At 43.2% G+C, this 24,448-nt stretch overlaps 1 long non-coding RNA gene across 1 annotated transcript; it reads right to left on the reverse strand.

The window, feature by feature from the left end:
* Positions 1 to 9,571: 9,571 nt before the first annotated feature.
* LOC141725259 (uncharacterized) lies at positions 9,572 to 22,787 on the reverse strand. Its single transcript, XR_012577115.1, has 3 exons — positions 22,599 to 22,787; positions 10,351 to 10,586; positions 9,572 to 9,735 (listed from the first exon to the last, which is right to left on the reverse strand). It is a non-coding gene; the product is annotated as an uncharacterized LOC141725259 (long non-coding RNA).
* Positions 22,788 to 24,448: the final 1,661 nt, after the last annotated feature.

The following is a 24,448-nucleotide window of genomic DNA, read 5'->3' on the forward strand; positions in this document are numbered from 1 at the left end:
CTAATGGCAGCTCATGTCACTGGATAATTTACTACTTAAGGTTTTACTAGGTGTGCTATGTGACACTTACTTCTCAGGAGCTGTGATCAGGCTGTCCCTGTCCCCATCAAGCAGCTCAAGTTCAACTGCATACATTTTTGCAGAATGGAAAACCTCACAATTGACACAGGCATTTTAAGCAAAGTATTTGCAGATTTTTTTTCTGCTTCTCTTCTCAGTCTAAACCAAACTTTGCATCTCTTTTCTGGGGTTTGAGCCTGAATTTTTAAGCCAAATTAAAGATTTAGGATGTATACTGTCAAGTCTCCTAAAGAGCTTAGCTACTACAGCAAGAAGCTAACATCCTTTATTTCTTTCAGCCAGACAGACAGCAGCTTTTCTATACTTTGTAAGAATCTTTACAATCCAGAGGTTAATCAGTGTGTCTTTCTCACAGTCCCCCAAAATATCAAACTACTATTATGTGTGCTGGTTTTGCCTGGCATAGAGTTAATTTCCTTCACAGTAGCTGGTTTGGGTTTGTGTTGAAAACAGTGTTGATGATACAGCAATATTTTTGTTGTTGCTGAGCAGGGCTTACACAGTTTCAAGGCATTTTGTGCTCCTCACTCCACCCCTCACACTGAGGAATTAGGAGGGGGCACAGCCAGGACAACTGACCCCAACTGACCAGAGAAATATCCCATACCATCTGACATGGTGCTCAGCAAATAAAGCAGAAGGAAGAGGAAGGAGGAGAGGAAATGTTCAGAAGGATGATGTTTGTCTTCCCAAGTCATCATGGAGTGATGGATCCCTGCATTCGCAGAGATGCCTGAACACCTGGATCACCAGAATGACTCCCTTGTTGTGCTTTGCTTGCAGGTGGCTTCATACCCACTGCATGAAGCAAAGGGGTATGCAGTGGGTATGAAGCCACTGCAGCCATGAGGGGCTGAGCTGCCAGCTGGTGTTACATCGCTGCAGTGCAACAGAATTAACAAAGAGATGGAGGAAAACACATCCTGGATTGTCTCAAGCACTTCCCTGGGATTTGAGAGGAGAAGCCAGGTGAGAATTGCAAAGCAGGTCTCTCACCTCCTGGAAAGCATGTCCTGTGCTGATTTCCATGCGAAGTCTGAGGCAGCCAGTATGCTCTGAGCCTGCCAGCTGGCTCACACAGCACAAGCAAGGTATGTCAGTGGCAGCAGGAAAAGCTTATCTGCAATTCCCTGCATCCTGGTGATGCCTGGATCAGGGTGAGGTGCCAGGAGAAATGGAGATACTGTGGAGTCTTTTGGCATCTGGACAAAGTTGAAAATAGTTCCTCTGGGATCTGACAGTTGAATTGAAACACTTGAGGTGGAACTGAGATGTTCATAGTGAATCTGGCCTTCAACAAGCCCAAATCCTGGACCAGAGAAAATGCAGAGCTTCTGACTGAAGTATCATCTGGAAATATGCAGAGTTTTGTTGTGATTTCATAAACAGGCTGTGACACCATGAGCACTTCTTGTCTGTCTTTTCCAATTAAGCGCTTAAGAGTTTCCCAAGGTAAATATTAATGCTTCAGAAAGGAAATACTAACATGCACAAAATCCTTTCCAACTTTTCTGCTTAAATAGCTATCATTTTTTAGTGAGGTCACAGCATCCAGTTTTCTATAATAAAAAATAAGCAGGATAAGTAGTTTTACTCCTGTCAAAACTTGAATGCAATTTTATGTTTTCCTTTGACTTACCCTATAAATATTTTTACTACAACATTCAAAGTTTATGAGATCTCTAAGACTTGTAAAGAGGTTGAGTAACTGGAAACCAAAGGCTAATACCTACCACAGGGACTTGGGGGTTTTTCTTAAGCAAGCTATTTATTAATGTTAACAAAGGCTATTTTACTGATGATCTGTTTACAAAACTGAGTATTATTTTACCTTTCCATTCCAGTGTAAACAAATCCATGAGGAGGGACAAAGACAGACCAGCACCACAAAGCCTGACAATGCTGATCTTTTCCCAGGTTACAATTTTCTGGCATTACCCTTTGAGCTGAGATTCTGCAGTTGAATTCTCTGCTGAGTCCAAGTGCAGCTTGGGAGCTGCAAAAGTCAGCCTCACTGAACCAGAGGAAAAAACAGAGTTAGCCACTGGTTGTAGATGCCATTAACAAGCTGTGTCCTTTTCCCTGTTCCTGAGTCACTCACCAGGAGACTCTCCTAATGCATTTACTATCCATAATTATGGTTGCAACAGTTATCCTCCCTTATAGGCAGGCATGGCCTTGCCTGAACATGCCCAGGAGGAGCTGTGCCACAGGCCAGGAGGAGGGAGATATCTGCCCATATCCACCATGGCCACAGGAGAACATGTGTGTTTCAGCTCATCCTCTGGCACAGTTGAGGAGAGCTCTGTGTCACTGCTTACTCACTGGTCATTATTTCTGCTCCAAAATCATGATTTACTGACTGAAGATTAACTATTCCAAAAGGTTTGCACAAGCAGGCAACCCAGCCTTTTGTGCAAACATTTGTGAATGGCCATTAAACTACTAAGTTGAGTAGTACTTTGTTGAGCCCAACAAAGCAAGAAGTGAAAATATTCACAAACTTTGGCTAAATCCAGATTTGGCCATCCTGCCTCTGGCTGTCCTGCCTCCCAAACACCTTCAGCATCTTGGGAAGACCCCATGCAGGTGCACTGCTGAGGCCAGCCCAGAACCACAGCTGCTCCAGACTGTTTTTAATCCTCCTTTCTTTATGGATTAAGGAATCAAGCCTTAATAGGGATTAAACCTTTCCCAGCTGTAAAGCCCAGCACTGGATTTGTCACACAGTTACAGCTCCCTACCTACCCACGCAGCTCCTGGGTAGATGGGGACCTGAACACGATCAAACACTTTAAAAAGAAGAAGTTCTAACTGACCAAAACCCACAACTGCCTCACTTTATATGAATATATGTGCAGTCAGCACTTTTTGTAGGCATGTACTTTTGGGGTTTGTTATCATCTTCTGTTATGCATCTTCTCAGCTGAAGGTTTACTTCATCTATAGACAATACATGCATCTGAGAACTTCACTTTCATGCACTGTTGCATGCTCAGTTTGTGCTGTACAAAACTAAATTATGTATGTGAATATGTCTTCATCTGCACAGCCTCCCAGAAGAGCACCACAAATACCTTCTGTAGATATGTCAGCCTTTAATGAGCCACAGACCTCCAATTTAATCTGAAATCAGCTGTTTGTCCTTCCTAAGGATCTCACTACCTAAGCTGTACAGCAACCATAACCAGGCTTTCCATTTTTCTGACTGGAGAGCACTGCATTACTTGGCAGATGCTCTTTGGAAAAAAAAGAATTGGGAGATATTTCAAGAGGTAATTTGACCACTTGTGCAGTGCACAGATCAAGTGAAAATGGAGCTTCCATGACTGACTTGGATTAATTTACTTTATAAAAATGCCCAATACTGGGATTTTGTCACTTTGAGACAGTGTTTTGCCACCCAGATTACAGGAGAGAGATTTTCATTGTTCAAATCTTGGTTGCTAAACCTTGTTGTAACTTTTAATTAAAGATCATGTGAATCCAATCATGCAAATCCAAGGGCTGCCCTTTCTACCTTGGGAGCCTAGATATGAGATTGAAAGTGGGCCCTGACATCCTAAAATGAAAGAGAAGATTAAAACTCTGTATTTTAATAGACAAATATCATGGTATTTCAATTCACACTGGTTCTGTTTCAGTGAATGGTCAGTGGGAAAGGACAGCCAGAGCTACTCTAAAATGGTCTTTGTCATCAAGGAAAGTGTTTGGGACTCAGCCTTCATGCCATGTTCTGATTTGCTCAGTGCAAATGCCATGGCTGTAATAAGGGTAATAATTAATAAGAGCATAGTGATGCCTGCATGTTTGTGGTCATGCAGTGTGTAGATTTTGGCAGCAGCTTCCTGGAGGTTTTGATTCCATGGCAAAGTGAGGAGCCAGAGAAGGAAAGGGAGCAGACCGTGATCCAGGATGGTTTTTCTTAGTGTGGCTTCCCATCCTAAGAGGAGTCTCTAACAGGGATGAGATCCTGAGGCCTCTGGATGTGCCAGTCTTCCTCCAGTAGCTGTATAGTATAATAGCTGATAGTTTATAACAGCTGCTTGAAAATAGATTAAGGAATAAGAGAAAGTTATCCCAGCCACTGATAAAATGCTAATTTCCTCCTTTCTTTTTGGCATGGTAATTCTCTTCTCTTCTGAGGCTTGCTTCAGGACAAGAGAACACTTCAGAAACACTTCCCAATTTGTACAATCCTTGACAGGGGAGAAGAGCACTTTGTTGTTAGGTGGCAGCATTCAGCCAGCAATTAATTGCCCTCACCACACTTCCTCAGCAAGCTGTCCTCTTGCTCTTGGTGGTGTGGGCCTAGTGCGGATCTTGGGCGCACAAAGATGATTCAAACTCCAAAAGGCAATGATAAGGTGGGAGGAGAAGCTGTATTGCCACTGAGCTGGGTGCTGTGAGCTCAGGCTAAAAGGGCAGCCTCTGGTGAGCAGCTTTGCCCTTCATGATCTGTGCAGAATAGGAGCACTATCATTGCATTACATTTTCGTCTGGTACTTTGAATCAGCATAAAAGCACATTATAATACCAACGTGATCCTGTGGTAATTGTTCTGCAACAATAAACATGCCTGACACAAAACACACTGAACTTTCTGGTTTCTCTGGTGCCCATTTCTTGAAGGGAATCATAACAAGGTGAGAGAGCAAAAATTGGGAAATAATTCCGGAAAGAAAATTATCAAGATTATCCGGGTGACTGATAATTATGGGATTTGATATCACAGGGAAATTAACATTTTAAAGATTGGCCAAGAAGAAGAAGAAAAGCTCTCTGCTCTTTCCAAAATATGCAAGCATTGCAGTGCACACTATTCTCTGCATTTGGATGGCCGTGCATGTTTATTGGTGCTCCTGATTGTAGGCTGCCTGGGGTTTGCATGCCTGTCCCCAGATTCCAAATGCTTCCCCACCATGTTCTACCTCAGTTCACAGTCAGCAGTGCCCTTTCCACTGACTGCCATAAGGTGTGCAATATGATTTTGGTGACTTTCCTGCAGACAGGACTGAAAATGCCAGTTTTGGGAAAGGGCAACCAGCTCCAGGCTCTCAAAAAATACCCATGTAGGGTTATTGCACTGGCTGTGAATTCATTGTTTTTTCTGTGTTTGGCAAGGAGCACTCCTGGGTGCCTGCCACCATTTAAACAGAGATGACATCTGGTCATGATGACCAAGATGACCAGGTACGAAGAGAAGCTGACAGGTATGAAGCAATGTGGTGAGGCAAGGGTGGGAGACCTGCCAAAAGAAAAGTGGCAGAGTGCCCATAAACTGAAAACAAACATGTTCCCTGCAAAGGGAAGCTGCTCATGGTCAGGAATAATTATTGTCTGCAAAGCAGGCCTTGGAAGATGAGGGTTTGGTTTAAAGTACCTAAAATACTCTATCTTCCTATTATCTAGTGTAGTGCTGCTGGCTAGACAGACTGTCAGAATCTCCTTGTGTTTTGAACAGGGTCACTGAGTTTGTCCTGAACCTACTGACTTTCCTTTCTTATGGTGTATTTTTAGAAGTCAAATATGGGCCTGTTTTTCTCTGCATTTTAAATCCAGAAGACTTAGATGATTTACCTCAAACATTCCAAAAGAAAAAAATAAATCTCCTGTGGCTTCACATTACATATGAAGTGTTTCAAGCCCAGCATATATTTGGGGGTTTATGTTTGGTGGCAAAGTTAGAAAGTATTTCAGTTCAAATATAGAATACAGTGCTTCTGTAACCTCAACTCCAAACACTGCTAATCCAAGTTTAGTTCCTCATGGACTCTATCCACAAAGTGACTAAATACCTAGCTGTTGCCTAAGTACTGCTTTAGGTGCCAAAGTCCAAAGTTTAGAGTTTCAAAGCTCTCACTCTGCACATCACAAATATTGAAGAGCAAAGTGCTCTGCATGCATAAATATAAATTGTTTGGGCATGCATCCCTGAGCATCCCAGTTTCTGTTTCTCAGATTTTGTCCGTCGTGTACAGCAAAGGAGATAACCTTGCCCTGAAGGAGGCTCTGGATGCCTCCCTTGACACCCTGGTACCTGGAATGCCATTCTCTAGAGTCAAATACTGTCTTGTCTATTTAGCCTAAGCCAGGTGTCTATGAGAAAGACTCACCCAGGAAATGTTTCTGAGCATTTTCACAGGAAGTGTCTGAAATGGGTTCAAGTCCCTTCAGGTTGGTTTGGAGTCTGAGCCAAGGCATCTGACAAGTGCTGACACAACTGGGGAACCAACACAGAGGATGCAGGGAGGAAGTGGGAGGTAATAGGATAAAGGAAGAGGATAAAGGAATAATTCCTCTGTTTTTTATATCATACATATTTGTATGGTAAAACATACAAAAACATGGCCTTTCAGCATCACTGTATCACATTCTTGCATTATATCTTGCATTATAGATATTGTCATTTAATGACGAAGAAAGAAGCCAGATTCATCTGAAGGAGGATCTTCAATCTGCAGGAGAGGAAGTGAAAACATGGATTCCTTTATACTCAGTAAAAGTGTTGAAACTCAGTGAGAGATCCAAGAAAAAGAAATTAGGGTGGACTTGTTTGTTATTTTGCCTACATCTGCATATTTCCCGTGTTACCAAAATAACAAAATTATTTAATTTCATAGATTTTAGAGTTGCCTTGGATCCCTTTAGCCTTTCTTGCCTGTGTTTGTGCAACTGAGCAGCAGCTTCCAATTTCAGATTGTCCGTAAGACTCATGCTCCAGCAAAGAGGCTGTTTAAGCTACTATCTGTACTGGTGAGGAGAAGAGCAAAGCCAGTGTGTGGATGCAAAGCCATGTGGATGCATAGCTTTAGAAGAGTTCTTTCCACCAGGCTGAGCATTATCTGTATGCACAGCTGATCTTGCACCCCCTGCTCACCAGGCAGCAGCTTTGCCTCCTCTCTGGCACATTTCCAAGTTGCAGGAAGTCTCTTGTTGGTTTGCAGAACTGACACTGTTTTACCCCACTCTCTGAGGTCTCCAGGTCTTACATTGACACCCACAGAGAATTTGACACCAGTTTGAAGAGTGAGTCAAAAAAGTTAGTGCTTGAATGGTAATAATATTCACTGAACTCCTACTGGAGTGAAAAAATAATCTGTAAGGGTATATTCCTGCCAGGTTTTTAGTATTCATATAACTCAGGCATAGACTCCAAGAGCAAATAGAATTACAATATCTAGAACACAAGTTTGGCTTCCATTTGCAATTGGCATGCCATAAAAGTCAAGTCCTGCTTCCCCTGAACTCAATCCCAATTAGCTTCAGGAAAGAACAAAATGGGACCCAAAGAGTTAACAGTTGTAGGATATAAACCAGAAATTAAATAAACTCTTAACCAAAAAATTATGTCTTACAGCCAGAGAAACCTCTCTGGAGTTTTGCAGTTCAAAATAGGAGCAGAATTTCGTCCTCTAACATTCACTGATACCGTTTCAGATGCAAATTTTGTGATCTCTTCAGTGCCAGACACAACACATTCCAGTATGCATAACATTTTAGTCACTTATCTTCTATGAGTTGCAGCACATAATATTTTTCACTGTTTAGAAATAACTCAGTTCTGAGTCATCATCGAAAAACCCTGTTCTAAATTGGATTTCCCCTACTAACCTGGACTGTCTCAATTTGAATAGTCCAAAGAAACCACAAAGCCTGCTTTACAGGCCATAGTTTGTGTCTGCTGGGAGGAAAGAACAGATCAAGGCCATGCAAAGGTGGGGGTATCCTGGGGTCCCCTGGCCTGGCAGAGAGAGCTGCACTGCATGGGAAGTGGCTGGAAATGCATCTGTGCTCTCAAAGCCATCACTGTCATCCCTGCCTCCTGCTGAGCAGCAGAGCATTTCCAGATCAAGGCCCCTGTCATTGATTTCAGGGCAGTCAGATTCCCATTGAGGTCCAGAAAGCTCTCACTGTATTTCCCACTGTGTTTGTGCTCAGCCCCCACTGTGACTCCTCATCCAGCTGGCACCAACCAGAGCGACAAAGTTTGGGATCCAAACCTGGGTGTTTCCTGGGTTTGGGATCCAAACCTGTGTTTCCTGGGTTTGGGATCCAAACCTGGGTGTTTCCTGGGTTTGGGATCTAAACCTGGGTGTTTCCTGGGTTTGGGATCCAAACCTGGGTGTTTCCTGGGTGCTGCACAGCCTAGTCCAGCAGCTCAAGGACCACCATAAAGGATTTATGCTAGTAAAGGGCTTCACAGCTTTCTTTACTTTCTTATTCTGAGGGAAACACGCAGCAAAGTCTTGGCCACAAACTATCCTATTAATGTTCTTTTAAATATAGAATATTTCTATCAGTATGAGCAGTTTTCTCCATCTTAACTTTTGTGGCCACTAATCAAAAAATCCATGGGTTCAGATTTCACACCTTCACCACCACTTTCAAAACACTACCTTTGCAGGCATCCTGGAAAGAATTCAGGGAAGGCTTTGTACTCATGCTGCCTCCTGTGATTCTTCAGGACACTGAGCAGGCTGAGGCTGCACTTGCTAAGGCAGAACTGAGACCAAGTTCCACATAACACATGCATCATACAACTCCTGCAAAGCCTGGGAATGAATGAATCCTCCATGACACATCCCTTTCCCTGCCTACCATTTAAATTCAACTCTCTTGAAGCAAAGAATTTCTTCCTAGTGTTCCTAATGAGGCTGCCTGGCAGAGAATTGTAAATCTTTCGTGTTCTACTGTGGGAAAAGAACAGCAAATGCATTCGAGGGGAAGCTAGGAGGGAAGAAAAGGAAAACATTCTTACTAACATACACCAAGGCAAACCAAATTCAATTTGACTGGTTTCAGAACTCAGCAGATTGTATAGCATAACCATAAAAAATACACCAATAGAATGATTAAAAGAGAAGTATCAGGTCATGTCTGCTCAACCTGAAAATTTTATTTTAAATAAACACTGTCTAAAATTTCAAAAGACATTTACAAATCTCATTTGGCAACTGAATAGGCCATACTGTTACTAGCTAACTTAAGCAAGTAAAAGTGAAGGTCTGCTTTTAAGAGTTAGGGATACATGATTGGACTCTTTCCATTTGGGCAGTGATTTACCATTATGCCATTTCTTCCTTTAGCAATCCATGAGTACTGCTTCTTTTGAGAAGACAGTCTTGCACAATACTAATTTAATTCTTCACATTTTTTTTCAGACTGTCAAGCCCCTTGAAACAAAGTTTTAAAATTTTTAAACTTTTGAATTAATAATCCATACTTTCTCTTGATAAAACATACATTCAATCCTGAAATTCAAATGAAAAAAAAAAACCTTTTATTGAGACAATATTGATAGTTTTTAGTAATTTTCAGCAGATCAAATAAGCATTCCTGATTATTAAGAATGTAACTCTGCTAGTAATAGTTTGCACTGTTGGAAGTCCTAGCTTAGACTGAATTAAAACTTCTGAAAATTACATTCTATTGAGCACAAGAAATATTTTGTACAACTGTGCTGCAGAGCACAGCTAAAAAGCATCTAGTAAATCTGTGCTACATCAAATTCCATTCTTCCTTTAGCCACCCCTACAGTAAGAGTAGCAATATTCCAGGTGGGGTTTCACCAGAGCAGAGAGAGACACTCACCTCTCATGACCTGCTGGTCACAATTCTTTTGATACAGCTGGTTATGGTTGGCTTTCTGGGCTGCAAGAACACATTGATGGGACTTACTCAGTGTTCTATCCACCACCACCCCCAAATCCTTCTCCACAGAGCTGCTTTCAATCCACTCATTGCCCTGCCTGTGTCCATGTTTAGGATTGCCCTGATCCAGGTTCCCATAAATACATTTCTCTAAGCTGTTAAGGTGCACAAGCCTGGCTGTTCTGTAGGTTGGAGGACATGAGCCTTGCAAGTTCACCACCTGTCCCAGACTCCTCTTCCTTACCTGTGTGCATATGTCAGCAGTGGAGTCATCTCTGTCTTGTTTGTTTGCTTCAGGGCCTTTCCCCTCAGTGCACCCTGTGCCCTTTCCTTGCCATCCTGGACTGCCCCTTCTCTGTGAGTTGTCATCATCCCTTTCTGCCATTCATTGTTTGAATGTCTCCTCAGATGGGTCAGCCTATTGGCAAAGGTGTTTTGCCCTGCTTGGTCAGATGGATCTCAACTCTTCCTAGCAGTCCTCAGTTCTCAGTCCCATGGCTGTGAAAGCCAAATCACTTTTCCCAACCATCTGTGCAAGCAGGTGCTGACCTCCATGATCTGCTCAGCCCTCCTCAAGCCCTTCACCCTCTGTGGCAGAATTAAGGAGAAACTCACCTGGTCCTTGGGCTCCTGGCCCTTACCCTGGTCACTCTTGTTACGTTTCACATAGCCATTCAGGCCGAAAGAAAAAGGTGAAACAAGTGAGTCTCTTTTCTGAAGTTGTTCATATTTCAAAGGAGGTGAAAGAGAAACAGAGACAGGAACGTGGATTTCATTTTCCCTTCTGTACTCAAAGATTTGACATTTGAAGACTCTTCTATTAGGTTTGCAAATTTTCTGTTCTTGTAGCCCTCAAGGAAAAAGAAAAAGAAACGTGAATCCACAATTTAAACAAAAAACATTCCCTGCCATTAGCATTTCTTTGATGGTCCTTTGGTTTATTGTTGTGCATTAACTTTTGTATAATCACGTAATTGCTACAACATTGATATAAATAATGCATTTGGAAAAGAAGGTAAAGAGAGTGTCACATTCTATTCTCCAGTGATTTTAGTGGGACTTGACTTTAGAGCTGGCTTGTTTTAGAGCTCTGGCTTGACTTTAGAGCTAAAGCCGCTTTTGTCTCAGGATAGCTAAAGCTTGTTAACAAAGTAAACAGGGAAAATTAAAGCACTTTCATTTTATCATGAGATAAATTGGATGGGTTAGCCATAAGCCTTTCAGCAGAATTTGCTCCACAGCAAAACTAATGTGTCTTTTCTGTATTGGTACCTCAGGGGAGCTGATGTGTATTGGCTATCACTATCAGGAAAGACAAACGCCATTTGTAGCTCCCACTCCTTCCCCAGGTCCTCTTGGGTTTTCCTATTATAAAAGTTTCTGGTAAAAGCTTCTATGAAGTCACAGAACAGAGCTGCCCATGTCTGCCAGTTGTTTTTTGCACTACATGAAAATATTTCTTAAGTGCAATCCTCTCTTCTCTCTCCTTTACAAACAGGATACTTACAATTTTACTTACAGTTTAAAAAAATCAAACCCTTCAGCATTTGGCACAGTTACAGCTACAAGATCCACAGCCAGTTTTGAAAACTGCCACTTATGATGAGCTTATTTCACAGTTAGAAGAAGGTTGTGTCATTTTAAAAGAGACAGATACAGCTGGAAAGGAGACAACAGAATTGTGCACTGTAAGCACTGGGATTCTGCCCATGTGTTTGTGCCTGGATTTTACTGGGTTTTTGTAAACAGGAATTTCAAAGACTTCTTACAGATTTGGTGTGGTTGGACACGTGTTCTGTTTCAGTCAGTTTTAGAGCATAAGCTCACAGAGACACATAGAAAGGAAGGTGTATAAGAAGAGCACAAGATTACATGTCCATAGGTATATGAGGATATATAATATCTTCATTTTTTTATTATCTCTGCACACCTATCAGTCCATTAGACACACAGGTAGGATCTCTCTTCACATCAGCTTTCCAGTGAATGCAAAAGGACAAAAAAGATTAACAAGATTAATAAGATTAGCACTGATGGAATTCATCCTCATCGAGAAATTCACTGGCGGCAAATTGAGTGACTTTTTAATGATATATTAGATAAGGTTTCCCAACAGAGAAGGATAAAGCTGTAACAAAATAGAGCAGCAAGCAACTCAGGAAGATCCTGAGAAAGGGAAGCATTTACCATGAGGAGTGTTGGGGAAAAGCCAAATGGGCAGCAAGAGCTCAAGAGACCAGTGAAGCAGTTTGATGAATCATTTGAGCATCCTTGCCCAGCCAGGGCTATTCTAAAGGGTAGAATTAGATGGCAGCAAAGGAAAGGCAGCTCTTGCACCTTCGTGCTTCACCCCACATCCCCGTTATTTCTTTTACACATCCCAAATTCTGTCTTTCCAGCTGAATCACTTCATTTCCAGCACACCAGATTTCACTGAGGTCCCTGGGCAGCAATGCTCTACCTGCCCCTGCTGGGCCTGGGGTGCTCACAAGAGCTGCTTCGCTCTGGGTTGATGGAAGATTTTGGCCCTGAGGCACTTCTATGCATCATGAGCACTGTAAAACATCTTTCTGCCTGCAGTGCAACACAGACCATACTCCCACATGTCATACTGTACTGGGACACCAGCTCCTGAGAAACATCCTGAACATTCCAGAGCAAAAGAACTCCCACTTTGAATGCAAAAAAAAGTCCACTTTGTTCATTCCTGGTCTTAAATGCTCTCCTACTGCAATGAGACCAGAATCAACATGTTTTAATATCTAAGATTTCTTATTCTCTGAGCATGCCTTTCTATAAATTCCAGCAACAACTCCAGCTGTAACTGCCCACATAGAATCAGAATTTCTATATTCTTCATGAGTCTTGTCCTAGATGAGATTAGGAATGATTAGTGGTAAGATATAGGCAGATTCCTGGACTCCCCTCTACGTTACTCCTTCCACCACTATTATCAGTGGGTGGTAGAGAAAAATTTAACATAACTGCCTTATGTATAGATAGATTGAAGGCATATGTATAAATGGAGTACCTGAAATTTTCAAGGTTTCTTCAGTTTTCTACCTATCTTTGTTGTGCAACTCATGGTATCACTATTCTTTCTGGTTTTGTGAAAGCACTGTTGTGTCTGTCATCAGCTTTGGGTGATAAGATCAGATTTTGAACTTGGATGCAAACCACATGGTAATTCCCTGCTCTATAAAGAAAAGAAAGACAATAAAAAGCCCTCAGTACTGGATTTGTTTCCTCTGAGCCTCATTAGGCACTTAGCCAGTGACTAGTCAGGTACAAAGGGGCAAGGACTCAGAAACAGGCCTCAGAGGTCCTGCCTTCCATCTGTGAGGGGTAAGTGTGAACCATAAGCCAAATTCATTTAGTTCCTTTTACATAATTGTCAGCTTTACTCAAAGCAGTTTCTTCTCCTTGGTTGCAAGGGAAGACAGTCAACTGTTGTTCTATTCACATCGTCACATAAACCCATCTGACAGGCATGACAGCAACTGCTTGCTAATTACAGAGCAAAATTTGCAGTGCAAGGTTTGTTGTGCCAACGGTCCCCAGAACAATCCTGGGATTGTTTTATGAGAAGATTGGGCAGTCAGGGTTGAGCACTTTTGCTTCAATTATCCCCATGTGCTGTCAGGGCTGGGAGCTGCTCTAGTGGAATGAAGAGAAGAAAATAAATGAGCTCTGCTCCAAGCCTGGGAGCAGTTGCTGAACCCTGAAGAGCTCAGTCGGTTGTATCTTTGTTAGCTGCCATTACAGATATTATTGCCTGGTAGTGGCACTGAATCTGAGGGCCCATTAGCACTTCCATGCTAGGTCCAGGGATTTATAGTTCTACTGCAGAGACCTGCAGAGACTTATTCTGGAGTGAAACTCAGCATGTGGTCCCAGCTAAACACATCCCTCTAACTTTATTATTCACTGCTTTGGGTGATCTAATAAGTTCAGATATTGTTGGCATTGAATGTAGCTGGTTTGCTGGCTTTATCAAGAAAAGGAATTGATTTAGGAGTGAGAAGTGTCTAACAGAAAAGTCCACCTCACTGGGGTGGAATTAAAAAAATACCAAAAAATTAATTGCTTAATGTAAGAATCTGAATGTTGTGCAGATATCTAAAGTGATTATTCCAAATGAAGTATAACCAGCTCGTCATAAACCAGGTTTTTCTTTTCCCAGAATATTCCAAAAGAAAACTAATTCTCACCGAAGATATTGAGCTGCACTTCTTCAACTTCTTACATGGCGTAGGTTTGACATGACACAAAGCATCTTCATGAGTCCCAGTTTGTTATGTTACTCAAGAATTTCCTCTTTGTGACCCAAGTACACTTGTGTGTCTGTCATTTCCAACAGAGCTTCAGAGATAAATTGAAAAAATAAAGCTTGGAGAGGGGCTATGTTTGTCTCTTCCAGCCAGTAAATTATTTTAGAATATGCGATCCCTTTGTAAAAACCAACAACCAAGGCCACTCCACAGACTTTGTCAGATACACAATCTCATTGTCTGCCTAACCCCAGAGTCGGTTCATCTGAGCCCTCTCTCACAACTACTCCTCCTCCCTCACCTTCTCCTGCTTCCCCTTTACCCTCTGCAGCACTGATTAGGTCACAGCAGGACCATTTCAGTTTACTATACTAGCAGAAAAATATCCCATCCCTCTGCTGAGCTGGTTTCCTAGCAGATGGCACATTGCATCAGCTCACCAGGCTGTCAGACAAGCCACAACTGGAGGGCTCTCAACCAGGGGCAACAGTGTGAGCTTGCCTTTTGTTTGGAGCAAGAGATGAGATCTATCCCCTGAAACTTTTAACCACTTCCTCTTGTCTCTACAGATTTGAAGCATGGATTTGGACTGCATGGAAAGAGGATTTATGCCACAGGCCTACTGAAAGTTTACTTAGAGCCCTTCAGAGTAGTGGAGCAGTATAACTCTGCAAAAGCAACAAATACTGCTCTGTGCCTTAGCCTGGACGAACTCCTGAAGGAGATATTCCTCTCCTTCATGGATGTGAATCATGTCACATGGGTCACCTTAACTATATGCAGGCAGGGTATTCTTCCCTGTCCCACAGAGATTATTGGTGTTCCCACTGGAAGGGTTTGGGGAAGATGGGAACAACTCTAGAAAATCTAAGGTTTCAAGAAATTTTAATTTCACAGCAGAACTCTTTCTGCCCATCCCCAAATCACCATACCCTCAGATACAGCCTTTTCAGAAACATCTTCCAGAGGTCTCTGGTATTAATATAATACAGGTGGGAGAGCAGAAATGAAATAAAGAAAAGGTCCTGTGAGGAACACAAGTCTGCCATCCTAGAGAGATCTTGATTGCCACTGGAAGGGCAATCAAATTTACTCCCCTCTCCTCCCTGCTCCTCTGAGTCTTCCCCTCACCTCTGCCCTTTGTGCACTCTGCTATGAGTGAGCAGAGAACCAGCACAATCCTGTGGCTCTGTTCACATCAGTTCATTGCAAGACCTACTACACCAGGGCCAAGGCACCACAGAACAGGGAGCTCAGACTTGTGCTTGTCAGATTAAAGCAACCAGAGAAGCGCAGACCAGGTACTTACATGAGGTTAAAAGAAAGCAGTTAATTGTTCTTTAATCTGGACATCAGAAATACCATGAAAGGCAGTAGCCAGAATTTAGTTCAAGTTCAGGCTGAAAGTAGGATTAGGTTCACTGTGGTGATGGAGCGCTCTGCATCATGCAACTCCTTCTCTCCCAGTTAACCACCTGTACTTTCTATGAAGTAGCTGAATATTAGGGGAATTCCTGATACTTTCTGGCCTATGAATGCTTAACCAGAAAGAGTTATTGGACCGTCTGAAAATCCTGTGGTCAGGGCATATCTAAGAGATCATAACTCAAACCTCTGCTGCAGGTGAGGTAGGAGAGGAGCTCCAGGCTGGCCTCCCACACTAACAATGGGGACATTATAAAGTTACTGGCCATCGGGAAGGAAGAAGAAGGGTCTCTATGTTGTATGATCATGCATGTTACAATCAACTCCAGAGACAAGACAGGCAGGAAAACACATGGCACACAGACCTACTTGTGTCTGGACATAACTCTGACCAGCCTGTTGCCTATGATATGAGGACACATCTGTTTGGACCTTCTCTACGAGTCAAAACTGTAAACATCGACAAGCTCGGGAAGCAATGGATTGCTGCTCTGGAATCACCAGCACATGCAGGTTTTAAGAATGTAACTGGCACTTTGTAAACTGAAGTCCCCGACAGGAATCTGGCCAAAAATATATTTAGTGACTCTTGTTTTTAAACACACAAGCAGAGAAAGTGTACAGCTGAGCATTTCAATGACGTACCTACAGCGGATGTGGACTGTGTGGGCTGGGGGGTCTTAAAGCCTGGATTCCTTTCTGAAAGGCACATTCCAGTTCAGCCAGAGGTTATAGGCTTCATACAGAAATTCCTCAGCTAAGATCAGTGTTTTAATGCTGCAGGTCAAACCACCCTCATAACAGTACCTCTTGTCTTGTATAGATTATATGACATTTAAGAGGGGAAAGGGGGCACTCAAAGCTGAATCTCAGGATACTAGAGCCTCTGATGCTGTACAGGCCTGGCAAATGGATTTAGGTGCTCTTAACAAGGATACTTCAGTTTTCACTCAGCCTCTAACTGTGTTATTGCTGGTGTGAGGTAACTTCAGGGTTAGCTTTCCCCAAAAGCTGGCCTAAATAGGGTTTTCCCCCATACAACTTAAAAAAATTTTAATCTAGTCTAAACACATCCTGAGGTGCATACCAAGATAAGCACACCATCACAGAAGACCACTGGGGTATTTCCCTAGAGAGTTTCCCAAGAAACTATTGGGGTACCACAGCCCTCTTCCAGCACAGGGGCAGCTCTGCTATGGGATGTTTAGGGGAATGTGCTGAAAGGCAACAACTGGATCAGGCAGACTTGCTGAGCTCTAAGAGGAAGATTCCTCATCAACCTGCCAGTGTGGGGCATCCCCTTCAATGTCAGTGAGGAGGAAGGGTTTGAAGCAGGTGACAGGGAGATACTTTGTGGTTTTGCCAGGAAATCTCTGAGAGAACACCAGGGCAAGCAGGAGCATAGAGGAGGACCATGCATGAAAAGCATACAAGGAGAGAACGTGGAAGTGGTGGTGTGGGATTTCAGGATATGAAATGAGGGCTGAAAGCATAGGGCAAAACAATAGGCCCCTTTACAGGTGCAGACATGAATTTTGCTTTGCTCTATCTCAGCTGGCATCTGCACCACCACCCAGAGAAGTGGCTCCTATTTCTGAAGACAGATGAGGTGTCTTGGTCATACAGTGCTTCTGCAAAATACTGCAGCAATGCAGAGCACAGCACAGGGCCATGAGCTCAGCTGCCATCCTCAGGAAATGCTCCTGCTCATGCAGTTTGGCCCTGCTGTGCACCTTGGTGACTTCAAGCTCAGGTGCATTAGTGGTGCACACATAAATTCATGGTTTCCTCAAGAGGACAGGAGCGGTTAGATGGGAGAGAAAAAGCACTTCAGAAAACAGCAGCATGAGACTGTCCCATTTTTTGTGTATGTTTGGAGCCGTCAAGGCCACAGAGCTGGAGGCTGCAGTAACTAAGGCATGAAATGAAGCCTTGAGAAGAAGCTGAGTTGATAGCATGTCATAAGGCCCTTTTTCTGAGTTGTTTGAACAGCTTACAATTTTCCTATAGTTATTGCTTATTCAAAGATGATTGTGGAATTATTTCCATGAGTAATTCTTGGCTGCTGTATGCTTTGCAGGCAGTTCAATGCAGTCAGTTGATAGCTGGAATCCAAGACTGGTCAGTCCCTGTTCACATAGGTCACTTGTTCTCCTGCAGAGGAGAAATTGCTTCACAGCAGATCATGTCCCAGGGCTGCCAGTGTTTTATCCCCTCATTCCCCAGGGACCAGTGCTCACAGGCTGAAGTAGGACAGGCCTGTTGCTCTTTGCTGGTCACACAGGTGCCAGCATAGCGTTTTACAAATGTGGGACAGAGTTTTCCTACATGCTTTAAGCAGCTTTTTCAAGCTGTCTCTTTGAGTTGTCCAAACAGACAATGTGCTTTTAGCAGTAGCAAGGAAGACAAGCACCACAGGATTCCAACCCAGTGTCCCTGAGCAGGCTTAGGCACCTCAGAACAGGATAAGATGAGGTTCCAAACTGAAGTGAAAAATGAACTACACTGTTCAAGCAAAGATCTGACAGTTTCCCAGGCTCAGCAGAATAGACACATGCACGTGAGAGCTGCAATATTTATCAAAGACAACAGAGCCTTAATGTGAAACAAAATAAAGATCAACATGTCCAGATGGCAGATGCTGCTTTCAGGCTCCTTTCAAAAAAAGCTGAATCTTTTAAATAATGCTTCAAATATACCTATGTTACTAATTACAGCCTACATACTGTACAAGGAGACAAATATAAGACCTGTGAATTTCAGAGTAAAGACATCAGGAGGAAGAATAAATTGATTCAGTGTGGAAAAGTGGAACTATTAGATGATATAAATAGTGCATTTGTTTCCCCAGCAGCTTTTCCAGCTTCTGTGCTTTGAAGTGTTTCATTTTGTAGTCTCAATTGCACCCTGAAACTCCAAAATTAAACAAAAGCTCTTCCATCTTAATGAACTACAGGACTTAAAATTATAATTTTATTGCATTTCCTATCCTGGTGAGGTTAACTAGATTCTGGAAAGTGCACACTGCCCATTAGAGATCACTAGGAGAGCATTTGGAAGTTACACAGCTTCCTTGGACTTTTACCATTAATAGTTCCTTTTGTGGCCATTCAGAGGTTTTCTTAAGCAAATATAAAAGTGTTTGAATAAATATATCATCCATGACAACTCTGCTAGAACTCTAAGGTTGTCTGAATCCATCTCTTTCTTCTTCCTTCCTCTAAGTCCTTGAAAATTTTATATACACTATTATGCAGGCTGCTCATGGCTTCTTGGAAAGTGAGACCAAGACCAGTTGCATAAAAACATGGAAGAGACTAGCAGGCACCTGGGAAGACTGGAAATCTAGTTAACTTTGTCCTGTCATTCTGTCCCACCTGCCCCTTCTTGCCCTGCATCCACAGCCCATTCCTGTCCCCACAGGCTGGCCCCACACTTGCGCTCTGCTCGGGGGTGCTGAGTGACCCGCTGTCACTGCCTGGCAGCCTCCACTGCTGAATCCAGCTCCTGTTGAGCACTGCCCTGCCAAAACCCTTTCCACACTATGATGGAAACCAAGTTAGAAATAACTCAGGAGCTGGCAAGATTTCTCAGAACTTTCATTTTGTGAAGTGCTTTGCTGCCAAGCTATGTTATTCACATCTTCTCAGAGATCTGTAGGATGGGTTTTTTAATGCTTTTTCCTCTGAGGCGGGGGATGAGAGATATAAAGTCTAACACCTGTAAAATCTCTGTATTCCAATGTAAGAGTCAGCAAGCTAAGTACAGTGATTAGGAAGAGGAGCTGTCATCAATCATGTCATGTTCAGGTATGTGGGATGAGCCTAACACTTCTGGCAATGTCATGTTCAGTGCTCCACTTTTCTATGACTGTTGTGCCAGGTATTTTGGATCACCAAGCAGGAACAAGGTTGCAGTTTGCATGTTTATCACACAAGGTGCAGCTTTGCTTAGGTAAATACAAGACAAGGAGCCCAGGTCCCCAGTGTAGTGTCCATGCTGGCCAGGGAGCATGGGCAACATCCACATCTCCTTTGCACTCTGTATCCTAGAAAGCAAATTCTGCAGCGCAGGTTTCTGAAAGGTCATAACCAGTGACAGGGTGAGCTAGAACCTACTGTGGACCTTGCACAGTAGAACAAAGCACACCCTAATTATCCTTCACGAAGCTTTCAACAGCAAAGAATCAGCACATGAGAAGATCTGTGTCACCCAAAAGCAAGATCAAAAATCAGTCCATGATTACATGGTTAATGACAAAACTTTGTACAAAATACAGAGGGATGGATCCTTTTTTTCAAAGAATGGTGGAGCAGACTCAAAGGAGAGCCTTCAGAATTGCTTCTGGATTTTGGGGGAGATGCCACCACAGCTAGCAATCAGGATGCCATCTATCCTTTTGTCATCTCAGTGCTGGCCTGAGAAATATGGACTGCTTCAGACCAGAAAGTAAAGCAGACAGTTGGAAACCTATTTTAAAAATGCATATATAAAAATCTCTTCCACTGATTGTTTATCCATTAATCCCTGGCCAAAAAGCATTTTCAGTAAGAGGCTGTCAGATGTGGTGCTTAGGGACATGGTTTATGGGTGGATTTGACAGTGCTGGGTTAACGGTTGGGCTCAATGATCTTAAAAGTCTTTTCCAACCTAAATGATTCTGTGATTCTATTTTATGAAAAGGTCATATAAAACTTGTTCTCACAGAAAGCTAAAAAGTATGTGGGGAGGAGAGGGGGAGGAGGCAGGCAAGTTTAGAGATCTGGTCTGGTCTTCACAGTCTACAGCTATGTGTGGGCAGTGGAAAAATACTACTGAACAAGTAATTACCAAAAGCAGTCAGTAACAAAATCCCGATTTAAATATTTGCAGGAGGTAGACAGAAAGGTGCCAGCCTGAAGCTTGTAATTACTTTTATTTCTGGCAAGAATCAGATATGCTTCTAATAATAACTATGGGCACAAAGAATTAGTCAGAAAAGCAGGGCATATTTATTCCCAGCTGGAGGGGAGAACAAAGTAGGTAGGAAATGTCCTGATGCGGGTGCACAAAGGTAAAGGGGAGTAACTGCAGGGATGGGACTTGTGCAATGCAGTGGCACTGCCAAAGCAGCCCTGCCCTCAATCCCAGGGCAGGGAATGCTTCAGGGCACCTTTTTCCTTCTGGGCTTAGCAAGGCTGGCTGAAAACTTTCTTCAAGCAAGTTGCCCATTTTCTTCCCTCTGACCTGAGCCTGCAGAGATTGTGCTGGTGAAGACAGAGATGCCTCATCCCTGTGGGGCCATGGGGCCATCTGCAGCTGCAGCAGTGCTGCCTGACTGTGGCTAGTGCCACCAGAGGGTGGGTAGACAGTCCCTTGGCTGTGGCAGAAGGCTTCCTTCTCCCTAGGGAGCTCTGATCTGGACAGTGTTTCATTGCTGTGACTCTTCCCAACTCATCCCTCACACAGCCCTGATTTCTGGATTTTCTAATAAGGTCATGAAGAGACTGGGTGGGCTCTGCTTTGTGGCAGCCTTACACCCCAGCCCAGCCTTCAGTGAGCAGGGCAGAGCCTGAGTCCCCACAGCTGGCACTTCTGCTCAGGGACGGCCCCATGCTCTGGGCTGTCCCTCCTGGGTATGCTCTTTTCCAGGCACTCTCCTGGGGCCATACCAGCATCTCCAGCCTCCCTGGCTGCCCTGTCCCTTCTTAGTTGTTCTCCCAGTGATACCAATGACATTTTTTGTCATTTCATTTCTCCACCACAGTGTTGTCCTGTCAGCTAATTAATATGGTAATTATGCAAGGATATTACGAAAGCAAAGCTGTCTTGCTACAGTAGTTTCCATTTGCTGCTTACCCTGAGTGTCCACAGTCCTCCTATTCCACATCCCCAGTCCCTTTTATTCCTGTGGTGTCCAACACAGCCATCTTGTTTGTGCTCAGCACACTTCCACATGTCATCCACTGTCACCCCAGCCACCATCAGCAGACCCCTACTTGATTGTTGAGGCATTAAATGTGTCCACTTGTATGGCATATAAAATCTGTGACCACATTGGCCACACTGTCAAGCTTAGGAAAATCCAAACTGAGCTATGATGGAGAAACAAGTTCTGAAGAAAGAGTCTGAATTAGCCAGCACACTCATAGGCTTAAATTTGGTTTCCATGGCCCTCCCAGCCCACATCTCATCTCAAACTGCGTATTTTTCTCAATTGGGCCATCTGTCCCTGCTCCTGCCAGCAGGCAGCCTCTGCAAGCCACGAGGCTGGGTTGTCAGTGGATTTTAGGAGTATGACCACTACAATATCTTCCCTGATCTACATCTGGAGAGCAGATTCAATCCAACCAACTTCCTTGGCTTCCTCAGGACAAAGTAAACTATTTTGCAGTTGTGCAGAAGACCCATCTACAGAGGTAGCCAAACCAAGATACTTCACTCTTCTCCCATATTCCTTGTTTAGAAGTCTTGTACCAAGACTGAGCTTTTTCATTCCTTATTCAGTGAATGTATTTTGTGCCTACCAAAGACCCATCTTTACAGTTCCAGCTAGCCACAGGCTGGAGTCACTAGTGGGTGAGTTACTGCACTGATATTTTTCCACATCCAGCTTCTCAGAATTAGACTCATACCACACTGCTGCTGCCAGAGGGGTTCATATCTCACAGAAGAGAGGAAAAGAGGGAGCTCCTCTAGGCTCTCCATGGATTCCCTAGTTCCTCACCCCACTCCTGGGAAAGCACATTCCAGTTTTCCACATCTGTCTGCCATCAGGTCTCCCGGGCATGCAGTAGGTGCAGCCACCAGGCTGGAATGAGCCTGGAAACTGTTTCAGGAGCAGGCTGCTCTGAGCACCAGGTCCAGCAGGTGAGCTCTTCCCTGAGCACAGCACCTGCTGGCTGGGCCTCACTGCTTATCAGAAAATGGCCCGGACATGAGGAGGCAAAGTGTGAATCCATCAGCCTTGCACAAGTGCTGTATGAAGCACAGGTGTGGGTAGGTAACAGAGCAGGTACATCTGTCAAAAGGCAGTGAGCTTAAGGTCCCCCTTCCCAAAGTGCTGCAGACACTTCTGGAATTCTGGACAACTTGCAGAGAGTCCCAGACTTCACTGTGGAAAACCCAACAGGTATCTTCATTTTCCTCAGACATAAATATAGCCCCATGCATCAGAATCCAGCATACCTGGATTCCATCCTTCCATCCCCTTGCTGTTCTTCAAACACAAACCATCTTTCACCATCATGCCAGACTGCACAGTTTGCAACCATCTCTGCTATTCTTGTTGTCCTCCATTTACTGTTAAAGGAAACACAAGCAAAATCCCCAGTCCACTGCTTAGAGAGGCTCACTATGAGTGAAGTGAACACACTGTTTGAGCTTTATGGTCCTTGCAATCAATAGCTTAACCTTAAAGTTATTCATTTACATGACTGCTGGCAAAAGTCTCATCAGCTCTCTAAAACCAGTCACAAATTAGATTCAGTCCTACACAAAGAGCACACAAAGGACAGAGGAGGAAGTGTAATTAAGAGGAGCACAAAATTTACAGTGCAATTAAATTATATGGTACAAAACCCTCTGCTTTCAAAGCTCAGCTAAAAAGCACAGGGACACCACTTTCTCCTCCACCTCTATTCCAGCAGTTCTGGGTTAGACTTTGCAAACTTTTGACAATAACTACATCAGCAGTGAGTTTTGTTTAATTTAGCACCCCTTGAGGGCAAAGTTGCCAGTGGGGTGCAAGAAGTTCTGCACACACAAGTGTGCTTGGGGAAGATCTCATTTCACCAGGTTACCTTGAAAAGGCCCCATTTAAAACAACTAACTTTTCCTAAAGGTAATTGTCAGTATTTTTCCTCTAATATCTTAACATCTGACAGGTGTTTTATTTAACATCAGATTCATATCCACTCTGAATTCCTTAAAAATCTTTGAACATATCTGCATTCACCTCATTTATTCCTTTGAAAGAACATATCACCTATCAAAAGGCTGAAACTAGCTGGCACAACCCAGAGGGAAACTCTGCACAAGGGCAATAGCAGATATTATTTCAGGCTGCTTTCTGAGCTATGTTTCTGCAATTCAAAAAGTCTAATGAGCTTATTTGATTGTATCCATGCCAACAAAGAGATATAAACAACTTTAATCACTGTTTCGCGTTGCTCTTGACCCCCTGCTTGGCTTCATTATTTTCCTTTTAGCCACATCAAGGCACAACACTCCAACTAAATCACTAGACCACTTGCTGAAGACCTGTCCACATAATAAGATTTCTTTTTTATCATCTCATGTGGTTTTTTGCACTGCTGTTTAACAAGCAGCAGCCAAGCTGGGTGTTAGCTCAAAAGAAGCAGCTAGGTAAGGAATTAAGTCAATAGCTCTTGCTTGCTCCTTTATTTTCAGATAAATTTCTAAATTTGTTGCCCTAAAGTGATTAATGCTCAAGGACAGGCAGCAGGTTACAGCTTCTGGTCTCCTGTTTTGTCACTAACGATGCTGGAGGAAGAACAGGACAGGGAAACAAAGAGAAAAGGAAGCATTAACAGTTCAAGTCACAGTAAGTGTTGGGCTGCTTAAACTAATAATATCAGACAATTCTCCATAGTCTAAAGCACCCACAGTCCTCCTACAGAGCTCCAAGCACTCCATGATCAGTCAACCATGTTTTAATGATACATTCTCTAGCAGAGCTTAAAGGTTTGAAATATTAAATCTTTTCTCTCATGCATGCTGACAGCAAATGAATCTGATGCCCGTCTATTAATGAAGTTTGTCTGTCTCTTGATCATTATAACGAGGGCATTAGCTAGCATTACTTCCCCACCACCACCACTTTTTTAAATATGGAAGATAAAGAATGTCAAGGAGCACACCAAATGTGACACATAACTACAGGTTCAAAAGGTCATTGAGGATTGAGGTCAGATAGCATGGAGAAAATCTCCTAAAAAGTAGGTCATTTTTTTCAACCCTGCATGGATACAGGAAAAATCCTGAGGCATATGTGCAACCTCTGTTCTGTAAAAGAA

This window comes from Zonotrichia albicollis, chromosome 1, assembly GCF_047830755.1.
Source record: "Zonotrichia albicollis isolate bZonAlb1 chromosome 1, bZonAlb1.hap1, whole genome shotgun sequence".
Taxonomy (NCBI): domain Eukaryota; kingdom Metazoa; phylum Chordata; class Aves; order Passeriformes; family Passerellidae; genus Zonotrichia; species Zonotrichia albicollis.